This window comes from Chelonia mydas, chromosome 1, assembly GCF_015237465.2.
Source record: "Chelonia mydas isolate rCheMyd1 chromosome 1, rCheMyd1.pri.v2, whole genome shotgun sequence".
NCBI classification, from domain to species: Eukaryota; Metazoa; Chordata; order Testudines; family Cheloniidae; genus Chelonia; species Chelonia mydas.
The window spans coordinates 123,047,325-123,060,658 of record NC_057849.1 but is presented as its reverse complement, the minus strand read 5'-3'; the positions used below and the strand labels follow the sequence as shown (position 1 = coordinate 123,060,658).

The 13,334-nt window shown below is 43.6% G+C and overlaps 1 protein-coding gene and 1 long non-coding RNA gene across 2 annotated transcripts in view; one reads left to right on the top strand and one right to left on the bottom strand.

Moving 5' to 3' along the window:
- The first annotated feature begins 207 nt into the window (after positions 1 to 207).
- Positions 208 to 13,334, top strand: part of LOC102941417 (P2Y receptor family member 8) — a 52,496-nt gene continuing 39,369 nt past the window's right edge. Inside the window, exon 1 of the mRNA XM_037899611.2 lies at positions 208 to 416. The gene's annotated coding sequence lies outside the window, so the exon portion shown is untranslated. The remainder of the gene's footprint in view (positions 417 to 13,334) is intronic.
- The window catches only part of LOC122464005, a 78,342-nt gene continuing 75,800 nt past the window's right edge, over positions 10,793 to 13,334 (bottom strand). Inside the window, exons 2-3 of the long non-coding RNA XR_006287830.1 lie at positions 13,153 to 13,257; positions 10,793 to 11,733 (exon numbers count right to left, since the gene is read on the bottom strand). This is a non-coding gene — a long non-coding RNA (uncharacterized LOC122464005). The remainder of the gene's footprint in view (positions 11,734 to 13,152; positions 13,258 to 13,334) is intronic.

The following is a 13,334-nucleotide window of genomic DNA, read 5'->3' as shown; positions in this document are numbered from 1 at the left end:
AGCACAAACAGTTCAGTGGATCTAAATGGCCAGGACATCAGTTTCATGTTGCAGCAAAAAGACACACCCTCCAGCAGCACAGTTTCCTAACACTGTGCAAGAACATTGGTTCAATACAGACTTTCACGAAAGAGGACTACCAAGTGAATCAACAGTGCTTCCTGTAGAATGCTGTTTTCCTTCCGATGGTTCCTGTCCTTCCGCATTTCCCAGAAGTCCACATCCGCTTAGCTTGTGAAATCTGATAAGACAGACTTCAGAGGGATAGTTGTACTATGTGACACTTCATTTACAAACATAGGTGCTTTTAAGGAAACTTTATAGCTTTACCATTGTGAAGAGCAGCAGCTAACAGGACTTTCAGAGGGCATTGTTTCAGAGTCTGCAGACTCTGTGCTTGGAGATAGCTGGACTTGGTGAGTGATACATTTGATCGGTCTGTGGGTTGCTTGTTTAAATGTTTGTTCTCTGTGTATGGGCAGTAGCTGGATCATGGTCCCAAGAGTAAGCAGCTGAGACAAGTCTGTTTGTTGGTGCTTTGCTAGGGGTCTCAAGACTCTGACCCTTGGAACTTTGATCTGCTCTGCCATTTGAAGCCTCTGAATGCTTAATTGCTCCCTGGTGGAGAGGTTTGAACCAGGAAAAGAGTGTCAGTATCAAAGCCCAGACTCCAGTCTGCACGGGAATGTCTACATTGCCTATTTTTAGCCTGGTAGTGTGGGCCCGGCAAGTTTGAGTCAGTTGACCCAGGCTCTGAGATTCGCTGCTATGTGGGGTTTATTGCAGTGTAGATATTCCCTCAGAAAACTTTCCACCGGTTATCTCTATGACAGTGGTTCCCAAACTTGTTCCACCGTTTGTGCAGGGAAAGCCCCTGGCGGGCCGGGTCGGTTTGTTTACTTCCGCGTCCGCAGGTTTGGCTGATGCGGCTCCCAGTGGCCGTGGTTGGCTGCTCCAGGCCAATGGGAGCTGCTGGGAGTGGCACGGGCCGAGGGACGTATTGGCCGCTGCTTCCAGAAGCTCCCATTGGCCTGGAGCGCTGAACCACAGCCAGTGGGAGCCGCGATTGGCCGAACCTGCAGACTCAGCAGGTAAACAAACCGGCCCGGCCCACCAGGGGCTTTCCCTGCACAAACGGCGGAACAAGTTTGGGAACCACTGCTGTATGAAAAGGAAATGCTTTTCTATCTGATCATTGCGATCTTTCAGTGGACTACCCACTTCAGCTAATATTGAGCTGGAGGAATATTAAATAAGAGAGGATACAGTAATGGAGAAAGCAACAACAGTGGGTAGGGGAATGGATATCAAGAAGAAAGATAGTTCCAATACCAGTTACACTAACAGGTAGGCAATATTGGCACTAGAATGACTGTACCTAATCGGGTGAGGAATCTGGGCATAGACAAGCAGAAACAACTGAGATGTTTGTACACCAATGCAAGGAGCCTGGGTAACAAAATGGAGGAACTGGAACTCATGGTGCAGGAAGTGAAACCAGCTGTTATAGGGATAATAGAAACATGGTTGAATTGTAGTCATGAGTGGAGTACAGGGATTGAAGGAAATATGCTGTTCAGGAGAGACAGAAATAAAGATAAAGTGGTGAAGTAGCATTGTATATTATGAGTGAGGTAGACTGTAAAGAAATTAGAAGTGATGAAATGGATAAGGCAGAGTCTGTTTGGGGCATAATCACTCTGGGGAAGAAAGCTACCAGAGGCTCCCCTAGGATAGCACATGGGGTATGTTACACACTCCCAGAATACGATGTGGATATGAATAGAGACCTCTTTAATATTTTAATTAAATAAATATTACTGAGAATTCTGTGATCATGAGAGACTTTAATTTTATGGAGAACAAATGCTACTAATAATGGTAGGGCCCAGATTTTCCTGGATGTGATCGCTGACAGCTTGCTCCACGAAAGACTCACTGAACAAACAAGAGGTGATGTAATTTTAGATTTAGTGTTGGCAAGCAGCGAGGACCTCACAGAAGAACTGGTTGTAGGGGACAACCTTGGTTTGCGTGATCGTGAGCTAATTCAATTTAAACTAAATGGAAGGATTAACAAAAATAGGTCCACAGCTAAGGTCCTTGATTTCAAAAGGGCAGACTTAAAAAAATTAAGATAATTAGTTAGGGAAGGTTTCAGAGTAACAGCCGTGTTAGTCTGTATTCGCAAAAAGAAAAGGAGTACTTGTGGCACCTTAGACACTAACCAATTTATTTGAGCATAAGCTTTCGTGAGCTACAGCTCACTTCATCCGATGCATACTGTGGAAAGTGTAGAAGATCTTTTTATACACACAAAGCATGAAAAAATACCTCCCCCCACCCCACTTTCCTGCTGGTAATAGCTTATCTAAAGTGACCACTCTCCTTACAATAAGAAAAGGAGTACTTGTGGCACCTTAGAGACTAACCAATTTATTTGAGCATGAGCTTTCGTGAGCTACAGCTCACTTCATCGGATGCATACTGTGGAAACTGCAGAAGACATTATATACACAGAGACCATGAAACAATACCTCCTCCCACCCCACTCTCCTGCTGGTAATAGCTTATCTAAAGTGATCATCAAGTTGGGCCATTTCCAGCACAAATCCAGGTTTTCTCACCCTATGCCCCCCCACACACAAACTCACTCTCCTGCTGGTAATAGCCCATCCAAAGTGACCACTCTCTTCACAATGTGTATGATAATCAAGGTGGGCCATTTCCTGCACAAATCCAGGTTCTCTCACGCCCTCACCTCCCTCCAAAAACCACACACACAAACTCACTCTCCTGCTGGTATAGCCTATCCAAAGTGACCACTCTCCTTACAACGTGCCAGCAGGAGAGTGAGTTTGTGTGTGTGTGTGTTTTTTAGGGGGGGAAGGGGTGTGTGTGAGAAAACCTGTATTTGTGCTGGAAATGGCCCACCTTGATTTTCATGCACGTTGTAAGGAGAGTGGTCACTTTGGATAGGCTATTACCAGCAGGAGAGTGAGTTTGTGTGTGTGGTTTTTGGAGGGGGGTGAGAGAACCTGGATTTGTGCAGGAAATGGCCCACCTTGATTATCATACACATTGTGAAGAGAGTGGTCACTTTGGATGGGCTATTACCAGCAGGAGAGTGAGTTTGTGTGGGGGGGGGGGGGGGGCAGAGGGTGAGAAAACCTGGATTTGTGCTGGAAATGGCCCAACTTGATGATCACTTTAGATAAGCTATTACCAGCAGGAGAGTGGGGTGGGAGGAGGTATTGTTTCATGGTCTCTGTGTATATAATGTCTTCTGCAGTTTCCACAGTATGCATCCGATGAAGTGAGCTGTAGCTCACGAAAGCTCATGCTCAAATAAATTGGTTAGTCTCTAAGGTGCCACAAGTACTCCTTTTCATTTTGCGAATACAGACTAATATGGCTGTTACTCTGAAACCTCTCCTTACAATGTGTATGGTAATCAAGTTGGGCCATTTGTGCTTTCACAGTATGCATCGGATGAAGTGAGCTGTAGCTCACGAAAGCTTATGCTCAAATAAATTGGTTAGTCTCTAAGGTGCCACAAGTACTCCTTTTCTTTTTAGTTAGGGAAGTGCACTGGACTGAAGAACTCAGGGATCTGAATGTGGAGGAGGCTTGGAAATACTTTAAATCCAAGTTGCAGAAGCTATCTGAAGCCTGCACCCCTAGCAATGGGGAAAAAATTGTAGGGAAGCGTTGCAGACCAAACTGGATGAGCAAGGAAGGAAAGCTACTTCTTGGAGGTCAGAAAGTATAGGGGGAAAGTGAGAACTGCTAAAATTCAAGCAGAGTTGGACATTGCAAAGGAAATTAAAACCCATAGTAAAATATTCTATAGCCATATAAATAAAAAGAAAACAAGGAAAAAAGAAGTGGGACCACTAAGCACTGAGGATGGGGGAGATTAAAGATAATCTAGGTATTGCCCAACACCTACATGAATAATTTGCCTCAGTTTTTAATAAGGCTAATGAAGAGCTTAGTGGCAGTGAAAGGGTGGCTAATGGAAATGAGGATATGGAAGTAGAAATTACCACATCCGAGTTGGAAATCAAACTCAACAGCTTAATGGGACCAAATTGAGGGGTCCAGGTAATCCAAGAATATTAAAGGAACTGGCATAAGAAACTGCAAGCCCAATAGCAAGGATTTTTAATGAATCCATAAATTTAGAGGTCCTACCCTATGACTGGAGAATTGCCAGGAAACTACAGGCCTGTTAGTTTGACCTCAATTGAATGCAAGCTCTTGGAACAAATTTTGAAAGAGAAAGTAGTTAAAGACATAGGGGTAAATGGTAATTGGGATAAAATACAACACGGTTTTACAGACCAACTTGATCTCTTTCTTAACTAATTTTTTAGACAAAGGAAATGAAGTAGATCTAATTTACCTGGATTTCAGTAAGCCATTTGATAGAGTTCCACATGGGAAATTATTAGTTAAACTGGAGAAGATGGGGATTAATAAGAAGATTGAAAGATGGATAACAAACTGGTTAAAGAGAAGACTACAAAGGGTCATACTGAAAGGTGAACTGTCAGGCTGGAGAGAGGTTACTAGTGGAGTTCCTCAGGGATCGGTCAGGGGGCCAACCTTACTTAACATTTTTATTACTGATATTGGCACAAAAAGTGGGAATGTACTAATAACATTTGTAGCTGACACAAAGTTGGGAGGTATTGCCAATACAGAGGAGGACCAGAATATGATATAAGAAGATCTGGATGACCTTGTAAACTGGAGTAATGGAAATGGGATGAAATTTAATAGTGTAAAGTGCAAGGTTATGCATTTAGGGACTAAGAACATTTTTTTTTTTTGCCATAACCTGGGGATTTATCAGTTGGAAGCTACAGAGCAGGAGAAAGACCTGGGTGTATTGGTTGATCCCAGGATGATTATGAGCCGCCAATGTGATGCAGCTGTGAAAAAAGGCTAATGCAATCGTAGGATGCTTCAGGTGAGGTATTTCCAGTAGAGATAGAAAAGTGTTAGTACCATTATACAAGGCACTGGTGAGACCTGATCTGGAATGCTGTGTGTAATTCCAGTCTCCCCTGTTTAAGAAAGATGAATTCAAACTGGAACAAGGGCAAAGAAGGGCTACTACATGATCAAGGAATGTAAACCTACCTTATGAGAAGAGACTCAAAGAGCTTGGCTTGTTTAGCCCAACCAAATGAAGGCTGAGGGGAGATATGATTGCTCTCTATAAATACATCAGAGGGATAAATACCAGGGAGGGAAGAGGAGTTATTTAAGTTAAGCACCAATGTTAACACAAGAACAAATGGATATAAACTGGCCATCAACAAGTTTAGGTTTGAAATTAGGTGAAGGTTTCTAACCATCAGAGGAGCGAAGTTCTGGAACAGCCACCCAAGGGAACCAGTGGTGGTGGGGGGAAGATCTAACTGGCTTCAAGACTGATCTTGATAAGTTTACGGAGGAGATGGTATGATGAGACTCCGTACAATGGCATGTAGCCAATTGGCAACTGTTAGCTGCAAATATGTCCAACAATTAGTGATGGGACACTAGATGGGGAGGGCTTTGACTTACTACAGACAATTATTTCCCAGGTGTCTGGCTGATGGGTCTTGCCCATATGCTCAGGGTCACCTGGATCGCCATATTTGGGGTAAGGAAGGAATTTCTCCCCAGGTCAGACTGACAGAGATGCTGGGGGTTTTCACCTTCCTCTGCAGCCCGAGGCACAGGTCACTTGAAGATTTAAACTAGTGTAAATGGTGGATTCTGTTGAAGTCTTGAAATCTTTAAATCATGATTTGAGGACTTCAATAACTCAACCAGAGATTAGGAGTTTATTACAGGAATGCAATGGGCAGGAGGTCAAACTAGATGATCATGATGGTCCCTTCTGGCCTTAAAGTCTATAAGTCAGTGAGCTCAAAAATTTTCAGTCTTTCCCTCATCCCTGTACAAGTGCAGCTGGCAGTTATTTTGACCGCTCACTCACCAGGCAGGACTCTGTGTTCTCTCATCCTACGGAGATGAGATATTGAAAAGGCTTAATTCATATTTTCCCCTGCTCAGAAGCCTTCCTTAAATATGCCAAATGTATAGACTCACTACCTGAATCATTTTCTGAATGCTTTTTGCATCATCTCTCATTGAAGGCTGCATTGCTAGTGCTGATCACATCAGCTCATAAATGTTATATTGTTCCATAGCAATAAGATGATTCTCACTGTGATGGGTTGTATCCCCTGGAATGCAGTCTAGGAGCCGCTGGAACCGCTGTGCCACCTAACAGTTCCGCTGAGTTAGCTCTCTCACATTGCTCTGATGGTGACTTACAGCCTCTCTCACACTACTCTGATGGTGACTTAAAGCCAGGCTCTCCATGCTCTGTTAAAAGAACCTGAGTACTTGTGGCACCTTAGAGACTAACAAATTTATTAGAGCATAAGCTTTCGTGAGCTACAGTTCACTTCATTGGATGCATAGAATGGAACATATAGTAAGATATATATATATATATATATATATATATATATATATATATATATATATATATATATATATACACACACACACACAGATAAGTTAGAAGTTACCATACAAAGTGTGAGAGGCTAATTAGTTAAGATGAGCTGTTATCAGCAGGAGAAAAAAAACTTTTGTAGTGATAATCAAGATGGCCCATTTAGACAGTTGACAAGAAGGTGTGAGGATTCTTAACTTAAGGAAATAGATTCAATATATGTAAAGACCCAGCCACTCCCATGCCCTGTTATGACCCAACACGACAGCAGGTAGCACCACACACCCAACTGAGTTACCTGAGTGCTTTACCTGAGCCACTCAAGGATCAACTATGCAAGCACTCAAGGATCAACTATGCAAGCACTAGCCACTCCCCAGCCTTGCACCCCTACTGGAGTATAAGCCCAGAATTATTATACTGTCTTGTACTGCACAGAGATCTGTATGGTGCAAGCTCATAAATTAATTCGCTCCCCTCTCAATGTGGGAAAGATATGCAACAAGCCTGTGTGACCAAGCTGAAATTTTCCCAAACACTTCACTCAAAAACACAATGGTTAAGATAAAACATCAAATGAGTTTATTAACTACAGAAAGATAGATTTTAAGTGATTATAAGTGATAACAAACAGATCAAAGCAGATTACCTAGCAAGTAAACAAAACCACAAACTAAGCCTAATATACTAGATAGATAAGATCTGAATTAGCAATATGTCACCCTGACTGATGATACAAGCAGTTCACCAAGCTTCCATACACAGGCTAGAAATCCCTTAACCTGGGTCCAGCACTTATCCCAGTTCAGTCTTTGTTCCTCAGGTATTTCCAGGTTTTCTCTTGTGTGGCGAGTGAGGCCAAGAGATGATGTCACTTCCCACATAATATAGTTTCTCCAAATGGCAGGAACCCTTTGTTCCAAGCTAAGTTCACAGCCCAGTTTGTGGAAAAACATAGATACCAAAATGGAGTTCATTGTCATGTGGTCTGGTCACATGCCCTTGCATGGCTTGCTGAGTCTTAGCAGCCATTATTCATAGTCTGGCTGAAGCATTCCCAAATCGCACCTGGAGCTGCAGCTAGCAAGAGATGTCAAGAGTAACAAGAAGGGTTTCTTCAGGTATGTTGGCAACAAGAAGAAAGCCAAGGAAAGTATGGGCCCCTTACTGAATGAGGGAGGCAACCTAGTGACACAGGATGTGGAAAAAGCTAATGTGCTCAATGCTTTTTTTGCCTCTGTCTTCACTAACAAGGACAGCTCCCAGACTGCTGCGCTGGGCATCACAAAATGGGGAGTAGATGGCCAACCCTCTGTGGAGAAAGAGGTGGTTAGGGACTATTTAGAAAAGCTGGACGTGCACAAGTCCATGGGGCCGGACGAGTTGCATCCGAGAGTGCTAAAGGAATTGGCGGATGTGATTGCAGAGCCATTGGCCATTATCTTTGAAAACTCGTGGCAAACGGGGGAAGTCCCAGATGACTGGAAAAAGGCTAATGTAGTGCCAATCTTTAAAAAAGGGAAGAAGGAGGATCCTGGGAACTACAGGCCAGTCAGCCTCAGCTCAGTCCCCGGAAAAATCATGGAGCAGGTCCTCAAGGAATCAATCCTGAAGCACTTACACGAGAGGAAAGTGATCAGAAACAGTCAGCATGGATTCACCAAGGGTAGGTCATGCCTGACTAATCTAATCGCCTTCTGTGATGAGATTACTGGTTCTGTGGATGAAGGGAAAGCAGTGGATGTATTGTTTCTTGACTTTAGCAAAGCTTTTGACACGGTCTCCCACAGTATTCTTGTCAGCAAGTTAAAGAAGTATGGGCTGGATGAATGCACTATAAGGTGGGTAGAAAGTTGGCTAGATTGTCGGGCTCAACGGATAGTGATCAATGGCTCCATGTCTAGCTGGCAGCCGGTGTCAAGTGAAGTGCCCCAGGGGTCGGTCCTGGGGCCGGTTTTGTTCAATATCTTCATAAATGATCTGGAGGATGGTGTGGATTGCACTCTCAGCAAATTTGCGGATGATACTAAACTGGGAGTAGTGGTAGATACGCTGGAGGGCAGGGATAGGATACAGAGGGACCTAGACAAATTGGAGGATTGGGCCAAAAGATATCTGATGAGGTTCAATAAGGATAAGTGCAGGGTCCTGCACTTAGGATGGAAGAACCCAATGCACAGCTACAGACTAGGGACCGAATGGCTAGGCAGCAGTTCTGCGGAAAAGGACCTAGGGGTTACAGTGGACGAGAAGCTGGATATGAGTCAGCAGTGTGCCCTTGTTGCCAAGAAGGCCAATGGCATTTTGGGATGTATAAGTAGGGGCATAGCGAGCAGATCGAGGGATGTGATCGTTCCCCTCTATTCGACATTGGTGAGGCCTCATCTGGAGTACTGTGTCCAGTTTTGGGCCCCACACTACAAGAAGGATGTGGATAAATTGGAGAGAGTCCAGCGAAGGGCAACAGAAATGATTAGGGGTCTGGAACACATGACTTATGAGGAGAGGCTGAGGGAACTGGGATTGTTTAGTCTGCAGAAGAGAAGAATGAGGGGGGATTTGATAGCTGCTTTCAACTACCTGAGAGGTGGTTCCAGAGAGGATGGTTCTAGACTATTCTCAGTGGTAGAAGAGGACAGGACAAGGAGTAATGGTCTCAAGTTGCAGTGGGGGAGGTTTAGGTTGGATATTAGGAAAAACTTTTTCACTAGGAGGGTGATGAAACACTGGAATGCGTTACCTAGGGAGGTGGTAGAATCTCCTTCCTTGGAAGTTTTTAAGGTCAGGCTTGACAAAGCCCTGGCTGGGATGATTTGATTGGGGATTGGTCCTGCTTTGAGCAGGGGGTTGGACTAGATGACCTCCTGAGGTCCCTTCCAACCCTGATATTCTATGATTCTATGATTCTAAGGCTCACAAGGTGGGGGATTCTATGATTCTAAGGCTCACAAGCTTTTCCTAAGGCCTATTGTTTCCCTTAATGGCCCTTTACCTTGAATAGTCCCTTCACAATCAGCTGTCTAGGCTGAAGCATCTTGCCTAGTGGGTGTCACCCAGGTGCAACCACATTTGAAATACAGATACATAATCAGTATTCATAACTCCAGATACAAATATGATACATGCATACAAATAGGATAATCATATCCAGTAAATCATAACTTTTCCAATGACACCTCAGAAGTGGGTTTTAGCCCATGAAAGCTTATGCTCAAATAAATTTGTTAGTCTCTAAGGTGCCACAGGTACTCCTCATTCTTTATTCTGTACAAAGTGCATCATAATTATGTCATAATTACATTATAATAATACCGCTATGGTGAATATGTGGTGCAGAGTGTCACACTTACCCCAGATTCTTATTAAAGGTGATCTCTGGTTTACATCTAAACCAACCAATCCACTTACCGATGTTTCCCCTGCTCTCTCCTAAGAGCTATTCACTGCTAGACAGACTAGCCTGCATCATTTAGATGTGAAAAGGGCACTTAGTTGCTATCTAAACAGAATTAAGATGTTTTCTAACTCATCTAGGTTGTTCATTGCACATGGGAATAATATTAGGGGGACAGTCAATTTCCATCCAGACCTTATCCAGATGAATTAGACTCCCTTGCTAGGCATCACTGGAGATTTCAATACCATCACTGGAGCACATTCCACAAGATACAAAGCAACCTTTACTGCCTGTCTCAGAAATATTTCCATCACAGCAATATGTGCAGGGTGCAAGCTAGAGTTCTCTCCATACTTCATCATTCAGCATTACTCCCTGGATTTAGCTTCTTGAACAGTCACTCAGTTCAGGAGCGCAATCCTGCAATGATTGTTCAATTCAGACTCCTGGAGTCTACCTCCTTTGGTTTCAGAGACTGCCGTTACATGCTTGTGGATGTGACCGCAGGAGTGTGGGTCTATGAAGGCAAAACACAAAGAAGTAAGGATAATAAATCTGCTGCTAGGCAGTGATTGCCTTCCCAAATATTTTGGAATTTTACATTAGATTAGTGGAAGGAACTGAGTGGCCACTGGGGCTTTGTCCCCATATATGTTTTCATGGTAGGGCACAGAGAGATAACTAGAGAGTTCATATCATCCCATTTGACATCGCTAGCAAGAAAATTCCAAGCTCATGTGCTGAGGGTGTGCATGTCACCTAAACTCTAATCTTGTCCCATTGACATCAATGGCAACACTCCCACTGGCTTCACTGGTAAAGGATCAGTCCAATGCAGGGAATTATCTGTTAGTATGGTAAGTAAGATTTTTTTCCCTTTATTAAGAGTATGTTTTTATACAGTTCACAACAGTCAACATAAACTAACTCTCTGCTAATAGGAAAAGTGACTAATGCTATGCCCAGGAAGTCTTCTTGCGTATTTTTTTTATGTTTATAATGGGTGTATTTCTTCACGTGAATTTGTCAGCATTTCCCTTTGTCAATTAAAAATGTAGACAATGTTGTGATGAAGGCTTTGAATAGAAGTGTTGCAACTTTGGTCTTCAAGCTCAAGCTCTTACACAAGAACTCAGCAAATTATGAAAATGTTTCATAGCATGGCCATAACCAGCTATTTCTGAAATTTCTCAATATGGGCCCTATTTCTTCTTATCCTGAAACAAAATAAATAAATTCTTGTTTCAATAAAAGAGTGGAATAATGTCAGACTTGCAGAGGATTATTATATTGGAACATCATATCAGCCACTGGAAAAAACCGTCCCAGGACACCAAAGAGATTGCCGCCAAAGCACTCCAAGAATAAATGTTCCAGCTTAGTGGGACAATGAATTGACTTTGGTTTCAAAAGAAAGATTCCAGTATTCCTTTTTCTGGATTAATTCTTACAGTCAGGTGTGACAGCTTTGCTTAGGAATTTACATAGATCTGAATTGTCGGTACTGGTGAAGCATTTCAAGTAATACATGTCACAGTATATATTCATTACAAGCTATTTACAACAGATTTATTACAGATGTGCGTAAATCGTGGGCCCAATTCTGCCACATTTATGCATGTACCTGAAAATTCCAAGGGTCTGCAGAGAAGACTAAAACTGAACATCATTTTAACATATTTTGCTGATTCCACTCTTACACCTAGTCCTATTCTCTTTTCAGCCTTACTTATTTTCTTCTAGAAAATGGAATCATCTTCAGTTCCTTTTCTGAATCTTCAAACTTCTTTCCCTCTTTCTATGGCTGATCCTTAATCAAGAACAGAAAAAAGTGTCTCATCTATCAACCTTATGTAAAAGATATCCAGTAAGTTTACATAGAAGACCTCATTTAACATACTTAAAATCTGCCAGAACTTCTTAATAAATCCCCATTTTCAGGGTCTGATAACTTAGGAAGTAAAAATTCCTTAGTGCTGAAACATGGCCCATAAATATTGCTGAAGGCCCAGGGCTGATTTCTTAATTATCCTTAGCTGGACCAGGGCAGGGGAGGGCAAATTACGGTCCGTGGACCAGATCTGGCTCATCAGGGCTTTCAATCAGGCCCACAGGATTGCCAGGGGCTAAGGCAGGCTTCCTGCATGCCCTGGTCCCGCACCGCTCCCAGAAGCAGCCAGCACCATGCTACTATGGCCCCTGTAGGGAGGGGGCAGAGGGCTCCATGTGCTGCCCTCGCCTGCAGGCACTGCCCCCCGTAGCTCCCATTGGCCGGGAATGGGGAACCACTTGGGAGCTTTGGGGGGTGGTACCTGCAGGCGAGGGCAGCGCGCAGCAGAGCTCCCTGCTCCACCCCACCCCTAGGAGCCACTGCCAGACATGCTGGCCACTTCTGGGAGCGGCGCAGGGTCAGGGCAGGCAGGAGCCTGCCTTAGCCTCACTGAGTGTTGTTGCGACCCCGGAGCCGCTTGAGGTAAGCAGTGTTGAGCCACAGCCGGCACCCTGAACCCCTCCTGCACCCCGCACCCCAACTCCCTTCCTTGAGCCCCCTGCCACACCCCTCCTGCACCCCAACCCTCTTCCCTGAGCCCCTTCCTGCACACCGCACCCCCTCCCACACCCCAACCTCCTGCCCCAGCCCTACATTCATGGTCCTGCATACAATTTCCCCACCCAGATGTGGCCCTTGGGCCAAAAAGTTTGCCCACCCCTGATCTAGGGTGACTAGATAGCTCATGTGAAAAATTGGGATGGGGTAGGGCGGTAATAGGATCTTATGTAAGACAAAGCCCCTAATATCAGAACAGTCCCTATCAAATCAGTACATCTGGTCACCCTCACTGGCTCATACTTTCAGTTTCTTCTGTTACTACTTCTGATTCAAGCCTTTTCAATATTCAGTGATGACTGATAAATAGGAGCTGCATTGTAATGTACAGTCACACTCTTGTGTTTAAAGCACTAGGCTGGGTCCTAGTCTTGACCCTATGACAGAGTTCCTTTCTGATTTTGGGCAAATTATCTAACCAGTCTGTACCTCCATTGTCCTGTTTGCAAAGAAGTCACGTAATGCTTGCTTTCTTCTCAGGAATGTGGTAAAGTATTATTTTTAAAGTAGTCAGAGAGCCTCAGAAGAAAGGCACTATATATAACGCAAAGAATTGTTATTATAAAAAGTCCTAGAAAGAAAGTTAATGTTATATTTGGGTCATACAATCTGAATATTCACCTAACATCTCAAGAGCTCAGTGTACAGAGTTTTGTTTTCATTTATGATCTTTAGCTTGCTTTAAGGTCAAATTCTGTTTCCAGCCATTCTGTCTCCTCGCAAAACCTAATAAAACAGCAAAGGAGCAAAAATTAATTTAGTTCTTCCCCATACCCAAACAAATATGTGCTTTATTATCTCGC